We start from the raw sequence: 10,902 nt of genomic DNA on the forward strand, positions 1-10,902 counted from the left end.
ATGAGAAAATGTCCTGGAAAAGGCCAGTGATTCCCTGGCACTGCATGCCCTCAGACTTGGTGAGACGGTGGGTTAAAATAGTTTAATTACCAAAATACAATGCTCTTGGTTAGGAGCATCTGCAGGACAGGAGAGCATGGCAAGTGTAAGAGTCCTCTGGCTGGAAAAAGCAGGTGGAAAGTTTGACTTTCTTATTTTGGATCTGGGACAGCAAGAACTGCAGCACCTCTATCAGATGCTGGAAACGGTGTGATTAATCATGAGAAGTGCACATTTCACGGGCCAGGATGTGGCTGGCAATGCCTGCATGGTCGGGAGAGGTGATGCAGAAAGATGCAGCTCGCTGCTTCTTGGGGGTCTTGTGGCTTGAGTTCATCAGTGTCCACCTTCATGTGTGCTGAGATTTCAGAAGGAAAAGCTGGGCAAACGGATCTTCCAGCTGCCAGAGATGTGTCGGATGGGGAGAAAGACCCATCAGCATGGGGACTGCTCAGGCATCAGGCTTGTGGGTCCCGCTGTGCCCCGGTGCCCAGGTCCCTGCTTGCCAGCCCCAGCTGGATGCAGACCCCAGGGGGATGTCGGTGCCCTGGGTGCACGCCGAGGTCCAGGGGTGGGCACCGCTGGGCTGCACGGTTTGGGGAAAGTCCCAACCCCAGAGCACCCAGCCTCCCAAATCTCACATTGCGTTACAGCACAGTGCTGGGATGTGTTGGAGGTAGCTGGCTGCGGAGCAGACGTTGCGATGGAGCGGGATGATTTTCTATAACCCAGGTGTTTGGTATTCATCTGCATAACTTTCTGTGCTCGCCTGTGCACCGGCTGAAAAATATAATGAATGCCTTACATGTTAATCATGAGAGAGACAGAGCCGTCGGAGTGTGCTAGGTGATGAATTATGCATTTGCCCCACCTGGGAGTTAATATTTACCATATCTTGCTGAAATCCATTACGGAGAACAAACATTGTATTTATACGACAAGCTGCAAAGCCGTCCGCTCGCCGTGCTGCGAGCCAGCAGAAGGCAGGACGGGCTCGCTGGAAAGCCAAGCTTACAGCAGCCCAGAGGGCAGGGGCTCCCCATCGCCACCCCGCAGTGGGGACCAGACCCTCCTGCAGCCCCCAGCACTCCCAAAACGCTGCCCCAGGGCTCCCTGCACGTGTGTGCCCCTGGCCCCAGGCCCCTGGTGCCTCCTCCTGAAGCTGTTTTCACCTTGTGCCACCGAGCAGATACCCCTGGCACTCAGCTCGCTTTGAGAAGCTGACGCAGCTGTTTGGTATTGAGGAATTTTGTGCCAAAGACCAAGCGATGGGAGTGAAGATGCTGTGTATTTATAAGACCTGCACCTTTTGGGTTGTGCTGCTGAGCCCAGAGGAGGAGGAGGAGCAGAGGGAGATGTGTGGGCCTCCCCTGAGGCCCCCCAAAGCCATGCTTCTCCCCTTCTTAGGGGCTGCTCCCACCTCACACGGCTCTGTGTGCAGGGAGACGCCTGTTGGGAGGCTCTGGAGCCTGTAGGAGCACTTACACAAACCTCTCCCTCTTTTCTTCCTATTTAAATGAATAAGAAGAAAACAGAAAGAGATGTCTTTTCCTTGATAACGTTTGTAAAGCAAAAGCATTATTTTCTGCTAAGGGCAAGCTCCTGCAGCCCTCAGCATCCCCTCCTGCCCCCTGGGCTGCCCATCCTCACCCTTGGTGCTGCGCCCACGCAGGTTTCATCCCCTTTGGCATGAGTACTTTGAAATCAAAATATTCATAAGGTAAACCCGCTAAGGAAAGTGGATGCAACTTCATGTCTGAGTCTTTAGGACTCCTGTCACTGCTATTTATCAATTTTTGCAGGCATGCAAAAAAAAGGGGATGTGATGGCCTTTAATGGGGTTACCCCTGAGACAACAACTGCCCCGAGGGCTTGAGGAGAAGGAGGTGGTGTCCAGGCCCCACACGGCAGCCCTGAATGGGGAGATGTGCAAGGACACCACTGCCCCCCAACCCTTTATTTTCACACCTTCATTGCCCTGTGGGCCACGGAGCTTGTCTGCACCCTGAAAATATTTACACAAAAGTGTCCGCAGTGGAAAAAACTTTGGCAACAAATGGCCCCAAAGCACCCAACAGCACCTCAGACTGCTGCTGTTTGGCAAAGGGAGCTGAAATCTCACGGGTGCCTTCACGGGGATGCAGTGTGCACATGTGTGGTGCCTGGCACAACAGCCGATGCCTTTTTCCTATAGACACGGACACCAATTTTCTGCTGGCATGGGCTGAAGCCCTGCAGTGTGGGACCTGCACCCCAGGGCCCACGGGGTGGCACGGAGCTGCTCAGCGGCACGGCGCAGGCGGTGCACGTGGATTTAATTCACTCCCGATTGATCCCATAATTACAAAATTTGTTTAAAGCTGTTATATTATCTCCTTATTTGACACAATATGGCACAATTTTGTTATAGTATTGAAAACCAAATAAGACAACTGCAGTTGGTAGCATTTCAAAGCAACATCCCCTTTAAGATGAAATCAATCCTGTTTCAAGTTTATTCCCTTGCTTTATGATCGAGGCTCTAGGGGTGTATTTTGCTGAAAAATGTCTTTTTGATTTTTCAGAAATTCTTTAGATTAATATGCAGCTGTCATTGCAAGGCAAATCCAGCCCCGCTTTCATGTGCCTCCTCTCTCCCCAGGCTGCGCTGGGGCTGCCTCTGCTGGGGAGCAGCCGGGGCGGCTCCGTGCGAGCCAGGATGGGGCCCAGCCACCCCAAAGCCCTCCGTGGCCAGCTCAGCCTCACTTGGCCCTCGCCACCATTTCTAAAGCAGGCATAAAATGTGCCTCAACATATATATACGGCAGTATAAAGAGAGTTTGGCTCTTTTGTACCTTCCTCCAAGTGCCTTTGGAGAAGTTGTTTGGCTTGCAGATCATGTCGAGTAAACTTTCCAGGGGGATCTTTTCGAGTAAATAGGCGCTGAAGGCCGTAAGCGAGGTTTAAGTATTTATATAAATATTTCAGCACTTCTGCCTTCCGCAGTGTCAATCAGCGCGGGGCCGAGGGGCTGCGGCACGGCAGGGACCAGACCTGGGGGCTGCACCCGATGGGGGTTGGACTGGGTGGGCTCCGGGGGTCCCTCCCAGCCCCTGTGCTTCTGTGTTTCTGTGCTTCTGGCCTCTTACAGGCCTTGTCCAGCTGCTGCTGCCCTGCCTGCTCAGTGAGCGGCTGCCCAGCGGTGCCATGGTGGCTCCTGGTACTTAATTACTAATTAACAAAGTCGTCAGGCAGAGGAGGCACCGAGCACCCCTTGTACCTGTGCTCAGGTGATGCACAGGGCACTGGCAGCTCCTGGGATGAGAGCAGAGAGAGGGGCCAAGCATCCTTGCGAGGGTTTCCATGTGACTTCCCCAGAAATTAATAAAACCTATCACTCTGAAGACCTTTGCATATTTTATTTTTCTTATTTAAACTGAGTCCTGCAATCCTGGCATTTCTGTTGTTTCAAAGAATGAAAAGCGCTGTTAGGGAATAATACATTAATAGCTGGAATGCTGCAAGCAGTTGTTTTACCAAGGCTGCTTCTGTGCTGGTTGAATAATTCCGTTGATTCCTCCACTTTAACATAAAATTTGTATTTGAGCTGCTTTCTCAGAAGCTTTCTGACACAGCTGGAGATATATGATGAGTCAAAATAAGAATATATGAATGCAGAGAACGCAGCAGCTGGAGTTTCATGTGCTGAAGTGCTCATCTCTCCCGAAAATTTGGCTCTTCGTTTCTTTGTTCTCTGTTTGTTTCCCCTTTTTCCATATTTCTTTCATATTTCCATTTTCCTTCGGGGCAACTGGAAAGAGATGAGCTGGGACAGGGTTTTTATCGTGTGCCGGGCGTCCAAGTTTATCGCGGCTGGGAAACGCAGAACCATTTGCTATTTCTGAAAACAAAAATCAGCAGCTTGCGTAACAAAGTGCTGAGGCGTTTTGTAAAAAATGCTATCGACAACATATCTGGACAAGCCTGAGCCCCCAGGCTCAGAAACATCCCTCCCCGTGCTGCAAACCCTGCAGCAGGCGGGGATGGGGGCTGCATGCCTGCCCTGGGTAGCTTTGGTGTCCTGCGGGGACACCCGTGGAGCTGCTGGGGACGGGACGCATCCAGGAGCCCGGAGCTCCAGAGCTCTTTCCTCTCTGGGACAATGCTACAGAAAATTTCTCAGCAGAAGGTGCTGCGATTACGTGGGGGTGCGTAGGTTCACGCAGCCCGTGTCATTGCTCAGCTGCTCGCCAGCTCTCTGAGCCTTTCGGAGGGCGATGTTTCTGCGAGGAGCTGGAGCCTCTCCAAAGGAATTTCCCAAACTCCTCCCCTCCGTGTGTTTTATTAACTGTGGTTATTATTTGAAATGATTTATGGGGAATTTTGGCTGCTGCTCCTCTCTCGGTAACCCTTTCTCAAGATTTGATAATTATCCCCAAGCAAACCCTCAGTTTTGGCCATAATTTGTGCTGTGAAGTGCAGCAGACAGACGGGGCAGGGTGCTGCAGCCCTAGCAAGCCTGGTTTGCTTTCCAGCAGCTCATTTGGGGGATGTGTATCAGTGGGGACCTGACGCTAATCCTGGGCACTTCCATCGGCATCAGCACCGCTTTTATTTGCCATTTTGGGCTCAGGTGTGTGGGTGATTTCCACGTTTCGGATGAAGGGTAGTCGCGTGCATCTCGTGCTCGCAGTGTCTCACACTGCTCGAGATTATGCATCTGTCATGCAAGTTATTAAGCCGCTGTGGATTACATCACATTGCTGCTTAACGGGGAGATGTGTTACAGGGCCCGGGAATGTCTTGCCTGTTCCAGCACAGGACATTGTTTTCCCATATTTCTCTAGAAAGATCGTGCATTACAATCACTGCATACGGCATACCATGTAAAACGATCCCCATATATTTCGTACAATAGATACTGTGTCATTTAATTAATTTAGACTAAAGAGGAATGATCAGCATTCCCCAACAACTTTTCCTCTGGGACCGTGCATGAAAAACCCTCATTCTGTACAGCAGCCAGCGCAGGGAGGGGCTGCTGGAGATAAGGTTTGAGCAGAGAGGAAATGTGCCCCTACTTCCATATTTTCCCCCCAAATATATAATGAATTCACAGAAATGACCTGAAGCAGCTGGTGGCAGTGCAACCCGCAGCCCTGTGCAAACACAGAACCGGCCACAGGAGCAATGCCAGGGCAGAGGCAGTCGGGGAGAGGAGCGTGCACCACGGCCGATATTTGGGGCTAGGTGCCGGAGGATGGAGAGAGGAGAAGGCCAGCCCGAGGCACCACCATCGCTGCTGGCTGTTCCTCACACTTCCACTTCTTTATTTTATTTCCTTCGAGGAGGTGTTACAGGGAAGTGTTGTGACTGGGGATGTTTATGGTGCGTGCAGCCACATGCCGGTGACCGTCCGGAGTCGTAGCGCTGCGCGTTAGCATTCCTGTCCCCGCAGAACCCATTTTTATATTATGGAAATTTCTGCAGACCTTAGGCCATGAGTATTGAACAGTGCTCACCTCTCGCAGCTTCTCATTGACCCACGGTACAATACAGGCTTCTTTGAACATAAAAGCATCATTGACAACTGCTCTATTACGCCAGGAGATTGTTTACCCATGTGATGGAGGAGGCTTTCAAACTTGCCGCTAATTAGAGGTGTGCTTCTGAGGACAGCCTTCAGTGCCGGAGCTACCACCGGTTTTGTTCATCGTGCCCGTTGCAGGTGAGCCCTCACCCAGGTGTTTGCTGGTTTCGGCCAGCTCTGGGGCTGTTCCTGTTCTCCTTTCTCTTTTTTCCCATCCCTGCCCCGAGCCAAGGGGCCGGGGCAGCGGGGAAGCTCCACGCCTGGCAGGCACCGAGCCCGCGGTGCAAATCCTCACCGTATTTCATACCTCGCCCTTCTTTTTTCCCCACAAATTTATAGCTCCCTGCATTTACTGTAAGCACTATTTTCAGCACACATTAAGTGGGTTATTTTAATCACGAGTAGCAGAGCTTCTCCCCCCAAAACAATTTTTCTTCTCGGGAGAGCTAATGCGCACTGGAGGCACAGGTTAGCCCCGCGATGCTCCTCGGTGAATTAGCTGCGGAGAAGTCTTTCACTGCAGCCTTCAGCAGTCGGAGTATTTAAATATAACCACACAGCTTTCATTTGATATAATAAAAGATTCTCATCTGTATTGCTGGGTTCGATATAAGTGGTTTGCCTCTCAGATGTATTATAGTTCATTTCATATTTAGTGATACGGTAATAGCTCAAATCGTGCGCTGAGGTCAAGGACAGGCATTGATCTGTTTAAACAAACACCGCTATTAATTAGAGGTGGGGTTGCTCTGAAATACCCGGCCAGTTTGTGTCCCTTCAAACACCCCAAAGCCCCGGTGCTGTCAGGTTTTGTCCCGGTGGCTGTGCTGAAGAGGAGCCGACCGCCTCGGGGCAGCCCCAGGGACAACCCCAGGATGACACCTTCTGGGTGTCAGAGCCTTCGCTCCATTATCGGAGCCTTTGCTCCAGTACCTGTCGATCCTCTTCCCACATCTTTTTCTTCTTTCCTTTCTGGAGTTGCTGCCTAGCCAATTCTTTCTAAGAGAGGAAGTTTTTACAAAGTCTCATGAGCCGTGTCCCATGCCTATAAAGGTTTTATTATTCGGGCAATATGGCCAAAGCTCTCACTTGTCCCCTCTCCAAGACTTCAAACACAGAAAAACAACTCTCCTCCACCCTCACTCACACACACACACACATTTACATCCCAGCTTTCACCAGGTCATCTTCATGGAAACTACTGAACCACAAACCCGTGAGTTTATACAAGTGCTGCTAAGCTGTTGAGAAAAGCCTTTCTGTATCACAGCAGTGGTTTTATTAAAACCTTTCAACCAAAACCAGAGAGCTTCAACGTATCGAGGAGAAGACAGTCACAGAAAAGAGGCAGTGGAAAGCCCCATGGTGTTGGTCCCAGTGGCTGCAGAGGCGAGAGGCACAGCGGGTGCGTGCCTTGGGGCAGAGGCTCCTGCAAGATTTGGCTGCTCATGGCCTTGCTTGCTCTGCCGCACACCCAGAGTTGGTCAGGAACAACTATTTTTGCCCAAAACCCACTTGTGGGTGCCTCCCTGCCTGCCAGGGCACAGGATACGGCCCCCAGAGGCTAGGGCTGCTCCCGGGGAGGGAGCGCAGCGGAGCCGGCATTCAGAGGCTGAGCGTAGCCCCGAGTGAAAAACCTGCCACAAACACAAAGAGCAGGCAGGATAAACAAATCCCGCTATTGCGAAGTTGCGGGGCTATCCATCACTGTCAGCGCTCTCCTGACGGTACCAGCCGTCATCGCAATTCAGAGCACCGGCAGCCAGAGCTGTCCCTGTATCTTAAGGGTATCCTTTTCAGAAGACATCAATAACAGGGAAAAAAAAAAAAAAAGAAAAAAAAAGAAAAAAAAGAGAGAGAAAAGAGAGAGAGAGAAACGCTCCTTTTCAAGGGTCTCATCACACTGAAAACTTGCTTGGATTTGTGACAGCACTTTTACATAAAAATAAAAGAATTCACAGTTTCCCCGTGATGTGGTACCAAAAATCACATTAGCAGATAGTTGAGCAAGAAGATCAGCATTTAATACGTCCTCATCATATGCCCATTTTTTAACTATGAAGTGAAATACTGAATTTCAGGGGTTTAACATAAAACCCGTCTCTGGAGCTGTGCTTGGGGCACCTCCGTGTGGCGGGGTAGCCGCAGGGACCGGCTGCATGCGCTGCCCGTGGGGCTCCAAAGCACGGCTGAGCTCATTTGTCTGGTGCAGGTGGGAAGACTGAACTGATCTGAACTGATCCACGGTGGCATGGGGAAGATTCAGAGGGAAGAGATGCTCTAAAGCTTAATGCATCAGGGATATAATATGGGAATCTATTCCGAGCTAAACGCTGTGTGTGCAGCAGTTGGCGTTGGCACCAAAGACCTGGGGCCGTGGTGCGACGCCAGCCCCCTTCCGAGCCCCTCTCACCCAAAGCAGCTCTCAGGTAGCCCGGACATGGGGCACAGCCATAGCTTTTGGGGTTGTTTTTGGGGTCCTGGCATGCTCTGTAGGAGCAGCAGCTCAAAACCCGAGCATCTTATTGCAAACCTTTTGCAGATGCGGGGCTGTCGGCACAAGCCCTGGCTCCTGCCCCGCTGCCAGCCAGCCCCCAGTCGCACTTTGCAGGAGTTATTGCAGTTTTATAAGCAGACCTGGGCAAAAGAAGGTGGCTTCCTGTGGCTTTGCCCCACTGAATCCCTCCAGCCCCCGACGCTGCTGCTCCCCCTGGTCCCCGCGGCCCCACCAGGAGAAGCACAGAGGAAATTATCAGTCAGGGGAGAGGGAGAAGCATCCACATCTGTGCGGGGAGAGAAGGCAATAAATAACAAATGAGATTTGATTATATAACATAATATTACTTTCAATGTAAAAATGAATTACGCTGCATGCGGTAATAAATCATAACTTTACAATTCACCAGCACGGAGCCAGTTCTGAGCCACAACATCTGGAGCTCAGCCTGAGCTTCCCAGCTTTTGGGGACACCTTGACCCGAGCCTCATCTCTGGCAGGCCAGATGAAGAAGCTGAGCCTGATTATCACGGAAGGACCTACGTGGGGACGGAGGCACCATCAGTCCGTGGCACGATGCAAAGCTCGCAAGGAAGCCAGATGGATTAGGAACTTTTTTCTTTTTTTTTTTTTTAAAGCTACAGCAAAACAAAGCTGTAAGGTTGGCTGTCTTGAACAGGTTGCCTGCTGCAGCTCAGGAAGCCCCACGTGAGCCCACGGGGACACAGCTTGGCCATGCCACCACCCTGGTGGCACCGCGCAGCCCCAGTTGTGCCCGCTGCCACCCCAGGTCCCACAGGGATGTCCCCACTGCCCTGCTGTGAGATGGTGGCAGGAGATACACCCGGAGCCACGGCCACGTCAGCTCTCACTAAACCTTGCACAGTTCTTGGTTTAAAACTCTGCACAATCTGCATTTTGGTTGCAGTGAGTGAGAAGAGCCCCGCTTGTCCCGCACTAAGCAGCATCCCCGGTCGCTTTATGGGAAGAAGCAGAGAGATGCTGGAAGGCCAGGGGAAGAAATACTCGCTTTATTGCTAAGCTTGGCACATCTGTATCTCAGTGAATTGGCTTAACTACAGCTCACAGTCCTCATTTTAAAATATGGGCATTTCTCCACTGGAGATGCTGTCCTCTAATATTTCCTTGGGCTGAAAGCTGCGAGGGTCAATACATCAGCACTAAAGTCTGCTGAGTGTCTGGAAATAAGGCGATATCATTTCCAAAAGTAAGTGACCACCAGGCTGCCGTTAGCTCTGACATTGCAGAGGAGGAGATGGCTTTTTGCAACGTTGATTTACTGACAATTGTTGGAAAAGAAGCAAGCAAGAAATGAAAACCCAATATTTCCATTACCGTTTGCTTAATAAAAAAATATTGTAGGAAAGTCAGGCATCGTAAAACGCCCATCTCCTCTCTACGTTTCCAGGATCGCACAATACCTTGAGCCAGGGCAGCAATCAATTAAAGCCTGGGGCGAGCCCAGGGGCTGCTCTCCCCCCAGCAGCACCCCCTGGCCCATTCCAGCTGGGGCTGGGGCACGGCACCGACCGATGGCAGCCCCACGATGGCTCTGGAGCATGCCATGGCACGGTTCTTCCAAGAAACCATCTTGGAAGATGTTTCTCCTCCAAGGGGCCCGAGATCATCCTCATCATTTTGCCCTCTTGCACGAAATCTCTGCTGGTGCAGTTGGAGCGGCGCTGCTGGGACATCGGAGCCCGCCGGCGTCCCTTGTTCCTCAGCCAGTGGCTTAATCTATTCTAATGATTATCAGTGCTGATGGGTAGTACAATCACCTTGTCTGATACAATTGCTAGAATCTGAAAGCCAGCTAGATTTTAACTGTTTATCATTAGGAGCATTATTTAGTTGGATTGAGCTGGTCTTAATTCCTCTGCAGCCATCATCTCAAAGCTGCTCGGAGCCCATTAGGGCAACCCCCTCGCCCCGATGTGAATCAGTGCCCTGGCTGCACGCTGGGTGTTTTTATATTGCGTTTAGCAAGCAGTGACACAGATGGACACTGAAGTACCACAGGCAATTCATATCCATGAACTGTCCCTGCCTCCATTCCAAGAGCTTTAACAAGCACAGCAGCAGTGGATGGATGTTCAGCAGACCCAGTTTGAAGACCTGGCTGGAAATGCTCATGAACTGGAGGCTGGAGAAGCCAGAGCAGCCCTTCCTGCAGGGTCCTGGGGCTGCAGGATGCCAGGGCACATCCCAGCACCCAGCACAAGGGCTCAGGCTCCAGAAGGAGCCACAGAGAGCAGCGAAATAAAGCAGGGACCTTGTACAGCTCTTGTCTGAGTGCTGACATGAGACGGAGGCAGGCTCTGCTTTTTGTACCTGAAAATAAGGTTGTTTTTCTTCTGTGTTCTTGTGTTTCTGGTGCAGCTGCAACCAAGCCCCTGAAAGGTATCGTACTAAGACCTCCAGGGACCACGTTTGCTGCTGCCACGAGATGCTGCAGAGCTTAAAAGCTGGTGAGGCAGAAGAGGAGGCAAGGAGATTGTGGAGCAGCCAAACCATGTTTCCTGTACACTAATACAACATTTTTTTTTAATCAGCAGGAATACAAATGTGCATTTAGAAAAAATGCTGGGAAACTTACTTTTTCAAGAGCTAGTCAAAAGTGGTGAATTAAGCACATTTTTATCTAAACAAGCAATCAAGATCAGCATGTAATGACCAGGAATAACTCTTCTGTGGACTGAAGAACTCTATTAGGTAAGTTGTTTGATTAATTCGTATAAAAATAAAGCACAAGGCATTTTAGATGTTTCCTTTAGTT

The sequence above is a fragment of the Aythya marila genome (genome assembly GCF_965140915.1).
Source record: "Aythya marila genome assembly, chromosome: 9".
In the NCBI taxonomy this organism is placed as follows: domain Eukaryota; kingdom Metazoa; phylum Chordata; class Aves; order Anseriformes; family Anatidae; genus Aythya; species Aythya marila.